The 22,793-nt window shown below is 38.3% G+C and overlaps 1 protein-coding gene across 2 annotated transcripts in view; it reads right to left on the bottom strand.

The window, feature by feature from the left end:
- MBNL1 (muscleblind like splicing regulator 1) overlaps positions 1 to 22,217 on the bottom strand; it is a 207,576-nt gene extending 185,359 nt beyond the window's left edge. Inside the window, exon 1 of one of the 2 annotated variants that reach the window (XM_058730251.1) lies at positions 22,085 to 22,217. The gene's annotated coding sequence lies outside the window, so the exon portion shown is untranslated. The remainder of the gene's footprint in view (positions 1 to 22,084) is intronic. The other variant, XM_058730266.1, reaches the window with a different exon arrangement.
- Between the last annotated feature and the right edge of the window lie 576 nt (positions 22,218 to 22,793).

Below are 22,793 nucleotides of genomic sequence, written 5' to 3'. Positions count from 1 at the left end.
CAGCAGCTTGAGGGTGAATGGGAGTGCGGGGTGGCGGCCCATAGAAGAAGGGTGAATGGGTGTGGACAGACTGGAAAAATGACTCACACAGGGAATGAGGAAGGGAGGAACCTTGGGAGACTCCCAAATCCCTGGCTTAGCCTACTGGATTGTTTGCTACTTGCCTTTTAATGTCTTCAATTTGCCTTTCATTCTCCATGACAACGAACCCATGACTTCTGAGCTGGGCCACCTATGCGTCTGCTAACAGGTTGGTGCCCTAGCTGGCTTCCACACACACCTCAGGATGTCCAGTGGACCGCTAAGGACTAATCCCCATTGTGGGAATTTATTTTCAATTGTTCTCAGACCCTTGTAGACTTCCAAGTTAGCACTTTGGTGCTCTCTTTTCTTGTGGGTTAGAAAATTTGCTGTTTGGAGCAACATGGTGAAAAACAGGACTTTGGACCTGTGTATGGTACAAGAAGGGAAATTATTTTTCCACTTCGGCACTGGAGAAGGGGGGAAGTTCTGGGAACAAAAGAGAAATTGAAACTGAGACAGATTTTCTGCTCCACCGAACAGAATACAAAGAAATACAAGAAAGACCCTTGAATGTTAGAAACGGTAAAATAAACATCCTCGTAAATGACTGAGAAGAGAAAAAAATGTTATTTTACGTTAGATAAAGGAAAAAGGGATGGCTAACAAAACTCATATGAAATAATGGTCAATCTAGGACTCAAAAATGTGTCAAAATAAATTGTGATATAAAACTTCGTTGCCAGTGACTTTGCTTAATATATTATCACAGATGATATTATAACATGAGTAATGATATTGAAAATTTTGAAGCACTGTAACAAGAACCAGATCACATGTTAAAAATATTAAATCATGTTGCTAGCTTTCAACTACCAGTAGCATTCTAACCACATTTTAAATTGTGGAAATTATTAAAAAATCATTAGTAATAAAAAGTAAATAGTTTCCCATTTAGAATACCAATGATAGTCCCTCAGTGCCAGGAGAGCATTAGCAGTATGGTTTCCTATGCTTCTGTGAAGTGTACTGACAGTTCACAGGTTCATGAGTGAGTAGATCCATAAGTATAAAAAGAAGGTCATTTGTGGGTGGAGAGGGAAATTATAGAAAACAAGTTCAGATGAAACAGAACTACCTTTTTAGATAAAGGAAAGAATGTTCACTGCCGGTTTCTGAAATATTTCAAACCATTCAAGTCTTAATTATACCAATGAATCCCAATAGAAATGCAGTTAAGCAATATGGTTTTTAGAGATAATATCAACTACCAGGTTCACCAATAATGCAGATAAAGGAAATGGTAGCATTTATCTTTTTCACTCAGATGGGAGTCTGTGAAGCACCTGTGTAAATGTGTGAGCGTGTGTATGAATTGTATCTTCCTTGTCCTACATACACATTTATAGCTCAGTAAGTTCTCATAGCCTCCCAAATGTAATTTGCCTTTCCTGGCCAAACAAAACAAAACAAAACAAAAACTCAGTGAAAATATCCCAAAAAGGTATGTTTTTTTAAAAAATTGAAATATGAAAAGGTCTTGAATCACTGATCTAGGAATACTGTTTTTATTATACCAGGATAAAAATAATCCATTGCAAGATACTGTCAAAACTGAGACCCAGATGCAGATCTTTGCTTTCTAGCTCATGTTTAAATACATATGGTTGAGAGAAGAAGCTTCTGGAAGGCAGTGAAGAGTTGGAAACATTTTTGTATGGAGAATCCATTTTAAGCAGATACATTAAATGTATCTCTATTAAATTTCACAGTGGAGGAGGGAGGCACTCTTCTATAGCCTGGATTCAAATTTGTTCAAGTATCTGAATAAATATACTGATAGAGTTATATGACTTTAGTTTACCTTCAGGGACCTTTTATATTTTACTTGCCAAGTAAGTTTTATAAATTATACCCAGTATTTAAATATAACATATTCTATTACATGTTATGTATATATAGTATGTTATGTAATACAACACATTGTATATATAATACATATACCACTTAATGTGTAAATCACATAGGTGTGAAAATATTATATAAAATCAACATATTTGTCTTAAAATGTTTATAAAGACTAAAGTTGGGTTTAAAATGTTAATTTGATTTGGACATGTCTCAATTAAGCTATTTTACCTAAAAGTTGAATCTAAATCTTCAATATAATTATTTTGGCATCTGGCAATAGGGCAGTATAAAACAAATACATTTCAGAATTAAAAGTTTAAAGCCACAGAATTTGAGTTGGGAATCGAGCGTTAGAGACGGTCTGGCCCTGTTCCTTTGTTAGACCAGAGAACATTGTAGAAGTAAATTGGCCCCATGACAGAGCAGAACTGGCATCAGTGTCTTCTGACTCTCTCAGACCATTTATTGTCATTGTTTTTCTTAAAAACACTGGGGCCGTAACAGTATCTAATATAGACATCATGTTTCTCCACGTTCAATGGAAAGAAGGGCCACCCTAGATTTCAGTACAATTTTCGACCTCTATTTTTTTTTCCTTTTTTTCTTCTTCCTCCCATTTTTTTCCATTTTGCCTTCCTTTTTTCTATCAGAAAACACTTCTCACATAATCGTTCTGTTCCTTTCACGTATGTTGATTGAGCACCCACCATGCTAAGTCCTGTTCTGGGCAATACAGTTAGAGAAATTAGCACAGCTCAGTTACTATCCTCAAGGAATTTAGAGCCTGCTATGGGGAACCAGGCACTAAACAAGTAAAGAATAAATAGAAAGAAACAGATAAGCATAGGAAGCAATTTCAGATGAAGATAAGTGCTATGAAGTAAGAGAAAGCAGATTAATGGGATGGGGGTGCATGTTAAACAGCGTGGTCAAGGTTTGAGGTGGTCAGAGATGGGCAGAGACCTCAAGGAGGGGCAGAACATCTCGAAAGACCATTCAAAGAGGTGGAAACTGCAGGTCTAGAGTCTTGAATTCCAGGTTCACACAAAGGCTAGAAAACCAACAGTGAATAAAAATGAATGGGGTACCCAACTTCAAGGAACTTACAGTCAAGTGAGAACAATGAATGCCAATCAAATTAATCACACTCAAAATGTATAACTACAGCCATGATGCTTGCGGTCAGTAACGACTATTGAAGTGTTCCGTTGTATTAGAGGTGGGATGATGCATGATCCAAGTTTGCTTTTCACAGAAAGAACTGAAGTACTGTCCTGACTGCTATGTGGAGGCTAATGGTCTAATCCCAGAACAAGGGGCAGGAAGTGTACCACAGGGACAGCGAATGGCTGAGGGCCAGCGGAAGTGAGATACAGTAAACATTAGAATCTTACATCTCAGAGCTAAAAAGAATCTCTAAGATGACCACATCCATGCCCCCAGGGAAGTAAGATTTATAGTGGATGGGTGTGTGTGTGCATGCACGCACATGCTTTTGCTTAAAGTCAACACAGTATAGGGGCACCTGGGTGGCTCAGTCGGTTAAGCCTCTGACTTCAGCTCAGGTCATGATCTCCCAGTTCGTGGGTTCAAGCCCCACATCAGGCTCTGTGCTGACAGCTCGGAGCCTGGAGTCCTCTTAGGATTCTGTGTCTCCCTCTCTCTCTGCCCCTCCTCCCGCCCCCCCCCCCCGCCCCGCTCACACACACACTCTCTCTCTCCCAAAAATAAAATAAAAAAATTAAAAGTCAACACAGTATAGAAAACTCAAAAGTACTGAAAATAGAATATTTTTATAAAAATCAGCAGTGATTCCAATTCCCAGAGAGAGTCACTGTAATACTGCAGTTTATTTCCTTTCAGGCTTCTCTCAACACATTTTTTACATTGATATTATACTATATATGCAACTTTGTGTTCCATTTTCTCTCCCACCTAATCTCATAGTATAACTTTATAAAACAAATGACATCTCTCATGTCATACATTTTAATCTTCATTTATCACATGAGGTAATGGGGACTGGAGAATTGCCCTTGACCAAAACCTCACAGCTAATGAGGGTTAAGACTCCTGCCCCACAGTGTAGTGTCTCACAACCTATAACCCAGATCCTGAATTAATGTGTCTAAAATTAATATATTTCTAAACATTCTAACTGGGACATACACCTGTCTTCTAATGAGAATTGTCACTAAGGAAAAGGAAATATACAACAGTGGTCTTTTAATAAATAAAGCAGTTACAAAATAAATATGAAACAGGTAGCCAGAAAGTCAGAGTGGATGTATTACTCATATATGTTTATAGGATGTAATTACATGTAATATTATGAAATGCTTTCTACCATCTCATAAAATTGTGTGTTGCAGCTTAGCCCAGAGTCCTCTTGTAATCTTTTAAAAATAGTGCCTAATAAGTCTTATAAATGTTCTAATGTAACTATTTTTATACTGCAATCCCAACATTTCTACGTATAATAAAAGCACCTGAAAATATGCCCATTGCTTTATCTATTCCTAAATGCAAACAAATTTCTGAAAATGCCAATAGCAAGGTTGATTTTTCCTTTCCTAAATGTCTATCAATCTATGCATTTTATTTTGGACTCCTTTCTTTGGACTCCTATGAGAGTTCTCTCTGGATCTTATCCACTCCGTTTATTCCTTATTACCTGTCTTTCCTGAAATTACCTTCAGACCATTTCTCAAGAGATGTCCTAAAGGATTTTTGAAAAAGAACAACTTTTGTCACATTAATGAATGATGGGGGATTCATATTCTTTTTCTCCTTTTCCCCTCTTTGCCTTGTCCAGTAGTGTGGAAACAGAGCAGTAGTCTTACATTAATTCTAATATCCTAATGTAGGCATCAGTATGCTGGCTATTGCTCCTTAGTTCATTTAACAAATATTTATTGGGCACTGATCATACGCCAAGAGTTTGCTTGGCACTGGGGATACAGAGATTGTTAAGATTTCTTCAAGGTACTCACAGCCTAGTCTAGCTGGTTGGGGTGGGGTGGGGGGAGGCAGATGTGGGAAAAAACCTCACACTCTTGGAAAAAAGTGTAGCCAATGAAACAGTTCAATTAAATCCAACAAACCCTTCTCACCATGTGCCAGGCAGATGGTAAGGACGACGGGGCTGCACCAGGCCTCGCTCCTCACAGACTCCCAAGCAGCTGGCAAATGGTAAAATTACCTGGCACATGGTAAGTGCTTCATGGCAGAAAGAAAGAAAAGACAGGGGCGCCTGGGTGGCTCAGTCGCTTAAGTGTCCGACTTTGGCTCAGGTCATGATCTCACAGTTTGTGAGTTCAAGCCTTGCATTGGGCTCTGTGCTGACAGCTCAGCCTGGAGCCTGCTTCGGATTCTGTGCCCCCCTCTCTCTCTATCCCTCCCCTGTTCATGCTCTGTCTCTCTCAAAAATAAAAATAACCATAGGGCGCCTGGGTGGCTCTGTCAGTTAAGCATCCGACTTCGGCTCAGATCATGATCTCACGGTTCATGTGTTCAAGCCCCACGTAGGACTCTGTGCTGACAGCTCAGCCTGGAGCCTGCTTCGGATTCTGTGTCTCCCTCTCTCTCTGCCCCTCCGCCACTTGTGGTCTGTCTCTCTCCCTCTCAAAAGTAAATAAACATTAATTAAAAAAAAAAAAAGGCTAGAAAAGACATAAAGGGCCGTAAGACAGACAAGCAACTTGATCGTATAAACGTTCATAACAAATCGTTGCCCTGGCAATGAAAGGTTTTTTTTGTTTGTTTGTTTTTGTTTGTTTGTTTTGTTTTTTTACTGGGCGACTCGGTTGAGTGTCCGACTCTCAATTTTAGCTCAGGTCATGACCTCACAGTTTCTGAGTTCAAGCCCAGCATTGGGCTCTGTGCTGACAATGTAGAGCTTGCTTGGGATTCTCTCTCTCTCCGTCTCTCTCTGCCCCTTCTCTCTCTCTCTCTCTCTCTCTCTCTCTCTCTCTCTCAGTAAATGAATTAATTACAAGTTTTTAAAAAACAAAGTTTGTTTTTCTTCATTTTTTTGCTGCTATTAGCTTACTAAGGTGGAGTCTAGTTCCCAAACAGCAGGCTTGCTCACCTTGCCCTCCGTGAGTCCCAGGCTGGCCTTGCAACTCTCTCCTTGCTTCCCCCCAGGCCTTCAACAGGGGATCCTCAGCTAGGTGATAGGAGATTATCTGATTAAAGTCATTCACACTAAGGTGAGACTGAGGCTTAATCCTTCAAAAGTGATTGCTTTGACAAAAGATAGCCTGTTAACCCTAATGAACCGCTAACTGGCAGAGCTTAGAGGCTCCTTTTCTCACCCTCTAAGCTGCCCACCGCCCACCCCACCATTATATCCTTCCCTCTCTATTTCCCCTCCTGAAATAAAGGAAGAAAGGAAACTAGTAAATTCAGGAACGTTAGGGACTCTAATCACACATAATGTCTCTCTGCCCTCTCCTAAGAGGCAAATGAGGTGGCATTTATAAGCCCGTCCTAGAAACGGGAAGACTGAAAGTAGGGAAGTGGTTCCTGAGTTTGGCTTCACTTTGGATCCACAGAGTACAATCCAGACCAATCAAATCAGAATTTCTGGGAGTGGCACACAAGCATCAGTACTTTTTTTTTTTAAGTTCCTCAGATGACTCCAATGTGCAGCCAAGGTTTCCTCCCACTGAGCTAGAGTTTAGGAAATGAAATTATCCAGAATCAGCGGCAATCCATTGACCTGCTCCATTTTCTTCCTTTGGTGAATAAGGTCTATTTGGCACAAAAGAAACAATGTTCTCTCCAGGAGACTCTGTTTCAGATAGTTAGCTTTGGGCAAACTGGTGCACATAGGCATCTAGATATGTGGGCATCAGGACTGGTTGCCGAGAGCTTGTACAGCTTTGCCATGTACCTGATGGGACACGGAGCTTCTCACGCAAACTAAATACGTTTCACCTTATACCAGGTAAGCATCAGTGGTTGTCCGTGCACTTAAAAACAAACGAGATATAGTCAAGTCCACACAGAACATAACCCTACATGTTCTATAATGCTTAGGTTGCTGTTTGCTTAAAGTTCCATATCCTGTCTCTTCCTAAGAAATTGTGATCATGAGCGCCCCTTGAGAATGACATTAGGGCCACTGAGAGATCAAAAGTGCCCTAGGCCACTTCCTTTCGGATTTATTAATATTAAACTATAGAATGTGTGTGTGTGTGTGTGTGTTTGTGCATATCACATAAAAGTGTGCATATATACATATATGTGTATATAGGTGTATCTGTATGTATAACTTTCTCGAAAATAAAAAGTTTTACAAATTCTTATCTATTTTATGAGTTCATTCAACAAAATAACATGGTTAAATCATAAATACAAATACATTAATAGGACATTTCTCATTTGCAGATAACATTAGAAGTCCTAATTTATGGTGTTTGTGAATGTGCCATTGGTCCCAATGGCCACACCTGGGTGGCTCTGAACGCCCATATTTCTGCCACAGCCTTAGCAATGAGGAACTACTGACAGGACCTGATCCCATTGAGCCTTCCCAGTACTGATGTATTTTTAGACAATGTTGAACGTTCTTTTCCCTTTTCAAACTTTTCTGACCGTAGGTCATCAGCTCACCAGTAACTGCTGCATTTTCACTGTCTTTTTGCTGTCAACTTTCCTACCCAGTTCACAAATAGTCATTGAGCACCTAGCATAATTCCAGCCTTTCCTAGAATCTGAGGCTATAGAAGGAGCAAAACTAGACCTCAAAACCCTTGAAACATGCAGTCCAGCAGGATATAGCTATGCAATAGTAAATAATTATAATCAGTTAAGTAAATAACATAAATGCGCAAAGTGTAGCGTAAGGGAATGAGAGTGTGAACAGGTGAACCTAACTCAAAAGGTAGACAATTATCATTACCTTTATGATCTCTTTCTTTTTTCATGCAATTCAAATGTCTAGAATTACAGCCATGTGAGAACCACCACAGTACTTAAACTGGATGTCTTCAGTGCCTTTTAATTTGCAAGACAGAATTCTATTACTAGTTGCATGAAATAGTGACCCTTTTTCTGTTAAGATGCAGGATGTCTACCACACAGCCCCCCAAGGGCAAGGTTTGGAGCAATCTGTGACTGAGCATTACTACGCCACCCTGGCTGTTCTTTGGTGTTTATTGCCCATTTCCTGGGTTTAATCTGTTAAGGTTATGACATCTCCAAGACAAAGCCAGCTTCTCTCTCATACTTTCAGAGATTAGAGCATGTCAGCTTTGGAATTAATATATGAAAATCCAAATGTATTATCTTTTGTTTTGTCAGAGTTAAAGGATCTTTTTAAATCTTTGTTCCTGGATGCAAAATTATTATTTTTTTCCGTTCCTGAATATAATAGGTAGCATGTGCTTTCACAAAATAACGTATCAAGTGCCTTTAATAGGAGTTTATTAATTCTGTTCGGGAGCCATTGTAAAGATGTTTATGCATGATTATTCTAGACTAGCAATAGAGCAGTAGTCTGTAACTCCTACCCACATGCTACTCCCATGCACAGTGTAACTTCCTTCTATAGCTTCAAGACTCCCACGTTCCTACAAAAGCTCTTTCCTACCTGTCACTTAGTCTTCACAATTAAATAAAGAACAAGTTAACTGTTTAAAGAGGCTGGCCACTCTGGGCCTCTCTTTTCATGAAGTCATTCTTCTCTGAAGATACTCTAAATTATAGACTTAGCCAGAACAGTTTTTTTCCTCTTTGAGGACTTTGAAGTCTGTTTCTTCTTACGATATTCTGGTAGGTCTGTCATAGAAGAAACTGTAAATAGTTGGTCAGGTTCCCTAAATACCACAGGCTCTATGTGAGCCTTGGGAGGTGTTAACTTTGTTAGATTAGACTTGAACTTGTGGAAAAGGGCGCATCTGGCACCAAATATCCAACTTGTTTGAGATAGCCAAAATTAATTATTAAGAAAAAGGAGTGCATGGATGACACTTGGTACAAGTCTGGATAGTTTCCTTACTGTGATGCAAGAAGCCAGCTGAACTAAATCTATTTCATTTATGACTAAATTACCAGGTGACTAGGGGTAAAACACTGTCTCCTTTGGTGTTATTGGCAATAGGTATTCCTGTGCCAAATATGACACATGGGCCAGCTTCCAATGGCAAGAGTCATGCCTGCTACAACCTTGTCCTTCTGCCCATATTGTTGGCTGCTCTTGGAAAAAGCATAGCCACCTCTCCCCCACCCCGACTGGTACAATGGCCTATGTACGCACCTCACTTTTTAGAAGAATTAGGTTAAAAAATAAGGGGGTGTTACTTCAAAGGCTGTTGTTCTGCACATGCATGCCTTGGCTTCTATGAAATAAAGACGGTCTTTGGAGTCTGTCATTAGGCACAAATTTCTAATCAATCTCTTCAACTCTTAGTCTTCCACTAACTTAAATTATCTCCCTCATAGAATTGTGATAATGATTTCATGGGAATTGACCTAACAGAGGTCACAGCATTATTATTATTTTAAATGGGATATTTAATATTAATAATAATATTTTATATTATTTTAAATTGTGTGTGTGGGGGGGGTTGTTTTTTATTTTTGAGAGAAAGAGAGACCATGAACAGGGGAGGGGCAGAGAGAGAGGGAGACACAGAATCCAAAGCAGGCTCCAGGCTCTAAGCTGTCATTACAGAGCCCAATGCGGGGCTCAAACTCACCATGAGATCATGATCTGAACCAAAGTCAGACACTTAATGGACTGAGCCACCCAGGCGCCCCCAAAAAACATAGGCTATTTTAAAAATAAGCTCATGTTAAATGGCAGATTTCTTCAAGATATGAGGATTAAAATCAAATTACAAGTTTGTACAGCTATTGTTTATAAGATAAAAGACAAATCCTCTTAGAGTTTTTTGAATGGACAGGTAGGATGTAATCAAAAGGGAATCCAAGATGTTCCCTGGAGTGATAAACAGGCACTTTTCAAACATCACTTTTAATTGACCAGAGCACAGCTTTCTTTTGTCCAACTTTCTCCACCCACTTTACAAGAAAAAAAAAAAAAAGAAAAAGACAACATGGGAAGGATAAGCCAAGCCAAGTAAAAGGCATCTTCCACTTTAAAAAAGAGTACATAATGCACAGTTGCATGGAAACCACATCCTTTGGAACCATATGTGATTTTTTTTTTATGCAGTCAGAGCTGTTGCCACGGGATAAAAATTTAGTTGTCTACTTGCTTCATTTAAGTAACACAAGTCAAGAGATTGTTCCAAGCATAGCTTCCCTCTTTTTCAGCTTTTATTCTTTCCTCGCTGAAAAAATGTATCTCTCAATTTCGTCAGAACAAACACCCTCAGAACTTTAAGCGGAGAACATAATGATTTTGTGTTGCTAAGTACTATTTAGTAACAAAGGTTTGGGCCACAGGAATGATGACATCACCCACAGAAAGAGGAACATTTACACTTTTGAAAGAGATTCTTTTCCAATGTGATGGGTCACCAACCAGAGGAACAAAGCCAAATAAGGCAGGAGGAGAGGCCTCCTGGTTCTGGAGAAGGCATCTTTAGCATCCAATTCTGGAATGATGCCCCAAACCCACATGCTGTTCTACGCTCCCCTTCTGCATCTAGTGCATGTCAACAAATGTGTACTATTATTATTGTAAAAAGCCTGGTACTCTCATACTTCAATATATTTGCTTCTTAACTAATCTGTCCACCTATGGGCAGCAGGTCAGGAAGCGGCTTCATGTTTCAGGGGTGTTCCCTAAATATTCACACACTGCAGATATTCATGCATTTACACATGCGTGCAGTTGGAAACCACACACCATCTCACACTTTGCAATAATCCAACAATACGGTGAGTCATCATACCCACATATTTACATGATTCAATGGACTGCATGGCTTAAATAGCACACAAGTCACCTGTGCTCCTCCATACTTCCCAATACCACCAACAAAATAGTTTTCTCTTTGGGCATTGACAGGAACACTCATAAGTCAGCTTGTGGCTCCTACAATATCATGTCTGCCTGCCTTGGGGAAACTATGACTGTGTTCCTCTCTACCCCACCCATTGTCATCCTTCTAGCCACACCCAGTCCAATGCCACGGGTAGATTTTTTTCATTGTCATCTCTTTTTTTTTTTTTTTTCAACGTTTTTTTTTTTTTTTTTTTTTTTTTTTTATTTTTGGGACAGAGAGAGACAGAGCATGAACGGGGGAGGGGCAGAGAGAGAGGGAGACACAGAATTGGAAACAGGCTCCAGGCTCCGAGCCATCAGCCCAGAGCCTGACGCAGGGCTCGAACTCACGGACCGCGAGATCGTGACCTGGCTGAAGTCGGACGCTTAACCGACTGCGCCACCCAGGCGCCCTTTCATTGTCATCTCTTAACACAAACAGCCATACTCGTTGTCATTAACTTCTTAAGTATGTGGGGAGGCCATTTGTTCTTGTCCCTAATAAATATTAGGTCTGTTTAAATAATACTAATACTAATACTAATACTAATACTAATACTAATACGAAGAAGGAGAAGGAAAAGGAAGGAGAGGGTGAGAGGGAGGAGGAGGAAGAGGAGGAGGAGAAGTCCTTTTTAGTAAGATATTCTATATTCCTTTCCCAAATCATATTCAACCACCCAACTCCCCCTGCAAAAGTTGTATCCATCTAATTCTGGGATTTAAAAGGTAATAATTGGATGATTTAGATCTCTTGGGATAATAAAAATAAATCAGAGGAAATTTATAATTATTCTGGAAATGCAGAGTAAGTAATCGCTACTTATAATAGGAATTGGTTGATGTTGTAAGGGTCCCTACCATCACTGGTGCTGGGATTTGAGAAGAATAAATAGGAGAACATCTGTTGTCTTCAGAGACTAGAAAACAGCCTTTTCTCTAGTCTTTTCTGCTTCTTATCCATGCAGAAACTAACGTGCCTGGTGACCCCATTACCAGACATCAGGGTACCTGTTTTCAATGGCCATGACGAACGTCAGTTATTCCATAAGAATTTTACTGAAAAATCTGAAATTGACACATTTAAATAATATTTAAGCCCTTTCACTTTCATCAAACCCATACCAATTATAAAAATGAGAAGGCAAGGGGCGGCTGGGTGGCTCAGTCGGTTCAGCGTCCGACTTCGGCTCAGGTCATGATCTCGCTGTTCGTGAGTTCGAGCCCCGTGTCGGGCTCTGTGCTGACAGCTCAGAGCCTGGAGCCTGCTTCCGATTCTCTGTCTCCCTCTCTCTCTGACCCTCCCCCGTTCATGTTCTGTCTCTCTCTGTCTCAAAAATAAATAAGCGTTAAAAAAAATTTTTTTTTAAAAAATGAGAAGGCAAGAAAATGTAGTTAACCTCTGAAGATAAACTCAGCTCATTGAAATTTATCTAAATATAATAATTTACCACCTAAGAAAGCTTTTGCCCTATGTAGTAATCCCTGCTTCTCTTCAAGCCACAGTTTTTCTTGGCCTATGTTAAACACAGAGAGCGAATGGGTCACCCGTTGCACTCATTTCCCAAGTACACACACATGCATGTCTGCAAATATTTGCTCGCAGTGTACAACTCCTTGCCTTAGCCTACAACCTAAGGAACCTGGCCCTTTTTCAGCCCCAGCTTCTTAGTATCATCTCTCACTACCCCCATGGGACCTGGACTCCTCCTTTCTGCTTCTCAGATATGCCAAACTCATTCCTGCCTCCTCTGCACTCGCCCAGCACTCTTCCCAGGGTCCTCTGCATGGCACTCTCAAAGTCCCCATCATTCAGGTCTTAGCTTAAATATGTCCCTTTCGGAGAGGCCACCTGGAAGGCCAGCTAGGTACAGGAACTTTGCTTCTCTGCCTGTCTATCCTTTTACTTTGTTGAATGCTCTTCATGCTGCTATCTAGCATCATCGAAATTCCCTTCGTAAACATTTACTTGTTTACCGGCTTAGTCATTGTCTTGCCTCCCACTGGACTGAACCTCAGTTCCTTCAGGTAGAAATTTGGGCTTGGTCATCACTGTTTTCCTAGCATCTAGATGAGTGCTTCATGCATAATGCTTGATAGATGAATACATGAATAAATGCACTTCAAAATGGAAACAGAGGCCTCTCACAAGAATTAAAATTGTCTCTTCGCATAACCCACTTCTTGAGAAGAACCACAAAGGCAGGGTCACCACATCCCTCCTCTGGGAGGACCATAGAATAGAAAATAAAAAGTGGCTCAGTATAAATACGAGGGGCAGTATGTGAACATGGTAAAGATCCATTGTGGAGACAGACACACCGGGACCAATTTTGTGACCATTATCAAACTCTCTCTGAACCTGTCTTTTTTCCCCCCTTAAATCTGTAAAATAGTACTAGGGGTACTTATTTCACAAAGTCTGTGAGGGTTTTAAATTCGTTAGTTAATCCTGTGAAGCACAATGGTATTAAATACAATGGCATTTTAAAAATGGCACTAAAACCTGGTACTAAAAATGATACGCAATGGTGCTAAAAACGAGTACTAAAAACTATAATAGTAAAGCTATTATTATTAACATTATCATCATCATCACCACCACCGCCATCATCATCATTATTTAGGACCTAATAATCTCATGAACCAAGTCATAGGTTTATAACCTTAAACTTGATATGTTGGATACACACACAAAACAACTCCAAACAATATTCCTAAAATAGCCTTTAAAATCCACTCCAAGATCAAAAAATAGAACCAGCAAATAATTACACAACAGTATGTGAACTATATGCATAGCCATGAGGCCAGAACAGGCAGATGGTGAATCAGGAAAGAATTCTGGAAGGAGATTGGTCTTCCATCTGGCTTGAGGGAAGCGATGAACCCTAGCTGGCAAGGAAGGGCGGGCACATGTGTTCCCTGGGGGTGAGGGCAGAGGCAGAACCAGTGCAAAGGCAGTGGGGCGGCAATGCAGAGTGACTGCCCCCAGGATTCTAAGAGATTAGTGGCACCCACTGTGAACCAGTCTCTTTTTAGCTCCATGGAAGAGAGCCAGTGCACACAAAAAAGAGAACTTCTCGGTCTATTTGTTGTCCCCAGGGACCACTTCTTTTGTGTCAGTTCCTTTCACTCAGTGCTAACAGAAGTATCCCACCTGACAATTGCATGGCAGTTTAGAACACTACCGTAATCATGGCCTCCTCCACATGACCTTGGGAGGTAGCGGTTATTTTTATCATGCTTGTTTTATTTGTATCTAAGGTTCAAAACTGTTGAGGCCTTTTGCTTAATCATCATTTGAAGACCTAATATGTTTCAGGGATTCTTCTAGACACCGAGGATATAATATGAACAAAACAGACCAAACCCTACCCTCATGGAACTTACCTGTCAGTGGGAGGAACAGGGAATAAATAATTAAACAAAGAAACAAAGGTTTTGTGTGGTATTAAGTGCTATCAAGAAAATTAAAAGGGGGTAAAAGGACACAGTGACTGGGTTAGGGACACTATAATAAAATATTTAGTTGGTCATGGAAGACATCCTTTAGGAGGATCATCTGAACATCTAAAGAAGGAAGAGTTGTGCACAGTAATGTGTGGGAAGAACATGCCAAGAGAGGGAAGAGCATGTGCAAAGTCCCTGAGTCAGGAATGAGTTTAGGAAGCTCCAGAAGCAAAATAAGGAGTGGAGCCAGAGCATCGTGAATGATGGGATAAGAGGAAGGATGTGAGGGAGGAGATGTAAGTAGAGGATAATATATATAAGCAATAGTGAGGAATTTGGATTTTTTTTTCATAATTAAAATAGGAATCCATTGAAGAATTTTGAGCAGGGAGTCACAGGATTTGACTTCTATTTTAAAAGGTCATGCTGGTAGGGATGCGAGAGTAGAAAAAGATCTCACAGTTGTGCAATCGAGCCCCGCGTTGGGCTCTACCCTGGGCACGGAGCCTGCTTGAGATTCTCTCTATCTCCCTCTCCCGCTGCCCCTCCACCACTTGTGCAAGTTCTCTGTCTTGACAGAGAGAGTAGAAAAAGAGAGAAACGTCCAGAACAGAGATGATAGTGTCTTTCACTGTGCTCAAAATGGTGGAAGGGGTGAGCCTGGTCAATGTTGGAATATATTTTGGAAACAGAACTGACAAGCTTGCTGATAAGTAGGATGCAGGTGAAGGAAAGAAAGAAACCAGTGACACTTTTGACCTGGATAACTGGGTGTAAGATCATGTCATTTACTAACCAAATAAGACTGGCATGGAGCAGAGAGAAGGGTGGGCAATGAGGGGCTTTATTTTGAACGTGTTAACTTTAAGATGCCTATTAACATCTGAGGTTTAATAATCACTTTGAGGTATGAGTTCATAAGCTGGCAAAATTTAAGGAGGTATAACTTTTTTTTTTAATTTAAAGTTATGGGGTTAGATATCTGGAGAGAGAAGTAACCATCCAAGATTCACAGGCAGTAAGTGACAGAATGGAAATTGAAAATGAGTCTTGGCACTCACCAACTCTCTCTTCCTACCAGAAATATCAGGATGTGTCCATCATTATGAGGAGAATATGGGAGAGTACAAGGGACAGGAATGTTCTAGAATGACTCATAGAAGAGGGTGAGAATTTTTCCAGTGCTTATGGACTATACAAATTCATGGTTGCTTCTTTCCTTGCCTATTTTTCTGTAAGTGTGATGCTATATGCACATTTAATTTTAAAAATCCATTCTGGAATAATAAATTCATAAGGTTGACCAAAGACCACTGGTACTTACTTTCTTTATGGAAATTACCACTTTTTGGAATACGTGACAGATAATTAGCTTCAGACTAAATGTAGATTAAACAGAATTGAAATATAAAGCTAAAAGTTTAACCAATAACTCACACAGGTATTTCTGAGTTGTATCATAACATTTGAAATAGGACCATCAGGTTTGTTTAACAGAAATGGCTTGGGCAAGAGGCACTTAATCTCCATGGCTAGGAAAAACAATTAAAAGTCAATCAAGTAAAAAATAAAATTAAACCAATAAGAATGCAAAGGGAAAAAATTCTAAAACTGGAAACAGAAACAAATCAATCTAATTGTATTTCAGATGAATACTATGATAACCTGAAATGGAAAGAAAGAAAACATGTGAGGGATGGAGGGAAGAGGGAAGGAAGGAAGAAAGGAATTCATCCAAGTAACTAATAAACACAGTGTTTGGTGGGGAATGAGTGTGTGGAGGGAGAAGGTGCACACAAACCCTGAAATCTTTTTGGTGGGTTTATTGTAGTGATTTGGGTAAATTAATTCTTAAATTATTTAACAATTTTCTATTTATTTTTGAAAGAGAGAGAGAGAGAGAGAGAGACAGAGCATGAGCGGGGAAGGGACAGAGAGAGAGGGAGACCCAGAATTCAAAGCAGGTTCCAGTCTCTGAGCTGTCAGCACAGAGCCCAATGTGGGGCTTGAACTCACGAGCCAAGATATCATGATCTGAGCCAAAGTGGGAAGCTTAACCGACTGAGTCACCCAGGTGCCTCTTAGATGCTTTATAGAATTGAGTAAATGAGTAAACACGTTGATGTTCAGATCCAGGGCTCACACTGTGGAAGAAGGGACACACAAACATGGCATAGGTGAGGGCAAAAAAGAACCTTCTGGGAATGGATTGGAATTGGAAATAGCAGGTGAATGCAGGATGTCCAAAACATATGTGTATGGATATAAATTTTTATGAATGCATGCATATGCATTTTTGTATGCATACTTGTATGTTTGTGTCTGTATGTGTGTATTTGCATTAATATATTTTTGCTGGAAGGGTCAAAAAAGAAAAGCACTCCAGTGGCAGTGAGAATACCTAACCCAGATTTGGCCTTTTAGACCATTTTCCATTAAAAGAAATGAGAAATGAATGATTCCAGGGTTGGGATGTGCTAGGTACCAGATTAGCCTAGAACATCTTTTTATGCCAGAAAGTAAGAAAGTGCGTACTAATACGAGGGAAGCTGGCCACAGGGACATAGAAACCAGAATAAAGAGTCTTCATTGGTCAGATGTGGACAATTTGAGCACCATAACAATTAAGGCAGTAAGGAATTATAACCCATTGGAAAGACAAAATTTCCTGAGTTAATATCGGGAACAGATATACAAATTAGTAATTAAATACAGGAGAGAGGGGAGATTTTGCTTACATTAGAATACAAAAGGCTGACTGAAATGTGCCGGGAGTGTTGGAGCTGGAAAATCATGATTTTATAACTGTAATGCATTACAGTCAAGACTGCATCAGATGAGAACATCAATTAATATTAACCCAAGAGGAAATTTTTCATGAGGAGTTGTCATTACAATGTGGAGAAATTAGGCAACACTTTGACATCTCAACCAAAATTAATAATACCATTGGCGGATAGATGAGCATCCTGTGACCCTAGGTATCATCACCTGTGCAGTATTCTAGCAAACACTGCAAAACCACAATCTAATCGTGAGGAAACGTCAGACAAATACAAAATGAGCAACACGGTTAAAAAGAAAAAAAGAGGGGTGCCTGGGTGGCTCAGTCGGTTGAGCGTCCGACTTCCGCTCAGGTTAGGATCTCGCAGTTTGTGAGTTCGAGCCCCGTGTTGGACTCTGTGCTGACAGCTCAGAGCCTGGAGCCTGTTTCAGATTCTGTGTCTCCCTGTCTCTGCCCCTTCCCTGCTCATGCTCTGTCTCAAAAATGAATAAATGTTAAAAAAAGATGGGGCGCCTGGGTGGCGCAGTCGGTTAAGCCTCCGACTTCAGCCAGGTCACGATCTCGCGGTCGGTGAGTTCGAGCCCCGCGTCAGGCTCTGGGCTGATGGCTCGGAGCCTGGAGCCTGTTTCCGATTCTGTGTCTCCCTCTCTCTCTGCCCCTCCCCCGTTCATGCTTTGTCTCTCTCTGTCCCCAAAATAAATAAAAAACGTTGAAAAAAAAATTAAAAAAAAAAAAAAAGAAAAAAAAAGTTGGTGGGTAGACTTTAAGGTTTTAATTTTATAAAAGACAAAGAAATGATGTGGAAATGTTCCAGATTAATGGAGGCTAAAGAGACATTGCAAATAAATGTAACACATGACTCTAAACTGGATGCTTTACTGGCGGGGGAAAATTATAAAGGACATTATTAGATAAATAGCAAATTGTAATATGGGCCAATAATAGATAAAAGTATGGTATCAATGTAAATTTATGAAATGGATATTGCAACCATTACATAAGAGACTACCTCTATATTTAGTAATTACAAGCTGAAGTCAAGGGTCATGTTTTTTATAACTTACCCTCAAGTGGTTCAGGAAAGAAAAAATGGAGACAGAAAGATATGGAGAGAGAAAGAATGAAGCAACTATGCTTCATTCATTCATAAGCAAATTATGAAGCAACTAGAGTAAAATATTAAGATTAGGCAAACCTGGGTAAGGGTATATAGGTGTCCACTATACAATTCTTATTTTTACAATTGTTTTGAGCTTGAAATTATTTCTCAATACAAAAATTAAGTAAACGAAGTATAATAAGCATTTCTAGTGAGCATTTAAAAACTCCAATGGCGTTAGATATATGATTTTTACTCAGAAGGCAGCCTAATTGTCTAGACGATGTTCCTGCCTCTCCTCTAATTCAGATCTGTTCACCAACACAGGAAGAGCATAAAGCATTCTGCTTCAATTTTTTTTCTTATGCAAAGTGAAAACAAATTGAACTGAGGTATGCTTAAAGAAAAACGCTGCTAATTTATTTTTTTTTCCAGAATCAGAACTGTGGTGATTTTTTTCAAGATCATATTACTATTTGTTTGTTTCCAAAGTGAAAAGAATTTTTAGACTGTGATAACCACTAAATGTGGAAAAAACTGAGAACTTACAATTAATTTCTATAAAAATGAGCTGGGACATTTTATACTAGTTCATGGAGTAAGAACAGTAATCTAACTTCATTTCTGCTTCACTGTCCATGGTTCCATTATGAATTAATGGTTTTAATGCTATTTTTCTTTAAATTTGCATTTAAAAATACAAATTTATTGTTTTCCGTAGCAATACTGGAGAATGTAAGCCCATTTTGCACACATGTAGAATGATGAAAAGACAAAGCTGGAAAGTATTTAGAAGACATCAAATCTAAATGCCTATTTCTAGTTCATATAACATCATAAAAATATCACTGATGTTAGGGAAGCATTGGCAATGTAATAGTAATTCTCAAACAACACATAATTTACGCTCTAAAGATTTAAGCATTAAACAGTGTTTTTATTTTCTAGAATGCAGATGTGTAAATTAGACCACATATAATGCTTCTTTTTTAAAGGAAATACTCAGAAATATAAAAGAATTTGCCTTTATTCTTTATATTTGCAGAGATTCTTTCTTGTGTGGAAATGAGATTCATATTCCCTCTTACAATCATATGTACTTCCAAAGCACCTATTTTTGGGAACATAATAATTTTCCCATATAACACATCTTTTCATTAATAGAAGAAATATGAATATGCTACATGTGGCACTTATTTGGAAGTCCCATCCGGTAAAACTAAATAGAAAATCAATGGATGTAAGTGGACACAATTTGCTTTTAAAAAGGCTGAAAAAGCCATAGTATCCAGATTTAGAGGATTTTTGTTTCTGAATCCAAAACACGCCATCCCTCTGAGTCTGCCCTCAAACTATAATCTTTCCAGCAAAAAGCTCTCATCTTTACTTTTGCAAATGAGACAATGGCTAAAAAGCAAAGAAAAAAAAAACAAAAAACAAAAAACAAAAAAAAAAGGAAAACTAACCAAACAAGGGCATCAATGTTTCAAAAGTTCTTTTGGGAGTCCGGTCATCTATGTTAAGAACAAATAGCCTTATTGTTTCAAAGCAAAATTATTATTTGAAAGGTAACATATTAGTGAGGTGGGATAGAGCCCTCTAGAAATAGGTGATTCTCTTGCCCAGGTGGGCGGCTTTAGAAAGTTCCCACTGTGAAGGAGGGGACAGACACCCAACAAAACTGTGAGATTCGTTGGATCAATCCTGGATGGCAGCAGTCTGACAGACACCCGGCAAGAACACGCACACATCATATAGACAACCACGTCTTACTGAGACAGATACAAGATTTTGCAGCGCTATACAGCAGTCATCCAGCTTCAACTTTTATGATTCAGTGAAGATTTATGTCTCAGTGTGTCATATGAATGTAATCTTAACGAAACACAGTACAATTTATGTCTGTAGTTGAAAAGTAAAAATTTATGTAATAAATTACTTACAATATTATATCAGTTTCACTTTAAAAATGTGGATTTGGGGGGGGGACTCTTAATGCTTTTTCTTATGACACCATGTGAAATAAAAAGCCTATGCAATGCATCTTGCTGTTCTCCCAATAATGACAAGACCTTCTCCTTTAACAAACCATATAGCTCATGGAAACTCAGCCAGGTAGCACTCATTTTTTTTTTTTTTTGGTACATATAATTTTGTCATGGAGCAAATTCTAAACTTAATCTCCATAATCTAGAACTAGACGGTTCATTCGGAGACTAAGAGTTCCCAACAAACACAACCACCACAACAGCAACACATCCATCACGCCAGCTAGATAGAATTTTCTCTACTTCTTTGGCCTTCGTTTGCCAGTCTGAATTACAGTGTTGATCAATTTAGATCATAATTTCCTTGACTATGTTTTTGCTTGGTTGGTATCAGCTATTCAGTGTAATACCACACTACGTACAACAAACCCACAACACTTAATAGCTTATGATATCAAAATATCTCATATTTAAAATTCCAGACATTTAAGAATACTTCCATCATTTATTTTTAAAGAGAGGGGCATTAGACGTGGTGTTGTTGCAAAGAACACAACCAAGTTCTGATGGAAATAGTTGTGTGTAACTAGCGTGTGATAGATAAAAACGGACGTGCACAATTTTAATGGATTTCTCACAACTATCAATTTGATGGTAAATTTTTGATCGGGTTAAGAATGTCAAACTTGAGTCAACAGTTCGTTTCCTGAATTTCTAACACTAACAATCTGTTCTTCTTCTCTCTATAATCGAAAGACAGTGACTCCTGTCACAGCACATTGCATGAAAATAATTTAAAAAAAAACAACACCCTATTTTCTAGGTAATGTAATAGAACCAGTGTGACAGCATCGTTTACCCAAATTGATTAAAATTAAATCCATTAATTTATGGAACAATGTGGACTTTCTTTTTCAGAAGCCACCTGATTAATTAAGAAAGCAAACCAAATTAAGTAAGCATTCAAATATATTATTTGCTTAAAAAAGATTTACAAATCGCTGTGTGATAAATGTAATTATATTAAATAGTTAATATGCATATATATTACTCTGGCTTGGCACAAATAAAAAAATTCTGTTGGATTTAGATTACTTTAGAATTTCCTAATGAAATTAGTTTCAGCTTATTTTGATCTGCAATTACGAATTCAAAGGGTTTGACTTTTAGTTTTTACTCCACTTTTAAGCATTATAACTGGGAATTAATCTTTTTTTTTTTTTAACTGGGAATTAATCTTAAGACAAACATAAATTTCTAAAATTTGATTTACTTATTTACTTTTTTAAATACTACTATCTACAGTACGAATTGCTTTTTTCCTAAGTATTTAAATATCATCATAATGTGATGATATGAAAGATAAGACTGAAATGTCACATTTTAAATAATTCTCTATATTTTCACAGTGGGTAGAAAAAAGGCAAAAATATCTTTATCCTGGAAAATGTCCAACTAATACTATGCAAAATTAACAAATGTAACTAGGATAACTTACAAATGTTAGGAATTTACTAGAGCTAAGGGAAGAAAAAGTTCTCAAAATTTACATTAGTATGAAAGTTCTTTTGGCACTAAATTGTGTACAAAATTATGAAAATAAATATTTTTTTTTTTACTTTTCAGTTAAAATAATTTGGAGATCAATAAGAACTTCAAAATCTTCCAGCTTTTTAAAAGGTTGAATGTGCGGTTGAAGCTGTAAATTTACTAAAGTTTTTCATTTAAAATACGGACTATTTCCGTAAGAATTGTCAGATTAAGCTAACCTATTTTATAATGCAGCCAACATTTAAATTGTTATTACATAAACAGCAATCCAAATAATAAAAATAAAAAATAGCAAGTTAACACTTTCTTCTTACCGCTGTGTTATTTTCAGTTGCTTGTTAAGCTCCTTAAATAGTTGAGTTAACCACCATCTGAAAGGGCTCTGACTCTCTGCTTAGCTCTTTTTAGTCATTTTTTTTTTCTCTCTGCAAAAGGACAGTCTACCAAAAGAGGAAGTTGTGAAACACCAGAGTCATTTTGCTTTATACATTCTATGGAGAATGGAGTTATTCACAAACGTCACATTTGGAATCATGGTAACAGACTATAATTTGTGTGTGTATTCATATATAATTAACATATACACAAATGTATATGTGTGAGCAAGTTTTTGAAAAGTTAAGCTATTGAAATCTATACTTGATTATGTAATGCTCATTTACATAAGGAAACATCTCCTCTGTGGCCAAAAGATAATCATAGAAAAACAAAATTCTGCTCTATGCAGACAAAAACTGTCAAGCTGATACATGAGGAATTAACTTGCTTTTATAAGGCTAATTAATTTAAACTCTTCAGAGTATGACCTAAATGCTAATCTGACTGCAGACATATTGTACAAAGAAAGAAAGAAAGAAAGAAAGAAAGAAAGAAAGAAAGAAAGAAAGAAAGAAAGAAAAAAAAAAAAAAAACTTCAGTAAACGGACTTTTTTCCTGGAATCTGGGTAGTGGTTTTTTACCTACAGGCCTTAAACTTCCTTTCTCATGAATAGCTGCCTGTTACATACAGATAAAGAATTGCAA

Source organism: Neofelis nebulosa, chromosome 5 (assembly GCF_028018385.1).
Source record: "Neofelis nebulosa isolate mNeoNeb1 chromosome 5, mNeoNeb1.pri, whole genome shotgun sequence".
In the NCBI taxonomy this organism is placed as follows: domain Eukaryota; kingdom Metazoa; phylum Chordata; class Mammalia; order Carnivora; family Felidae; genus Neofelis; species Neofelis nebulosa.
The sequence above is the reverse complement of the archived record's forward strand: the minus strand, read 5'-3'. Positions and strand labels throughout refer to the sequence as shown.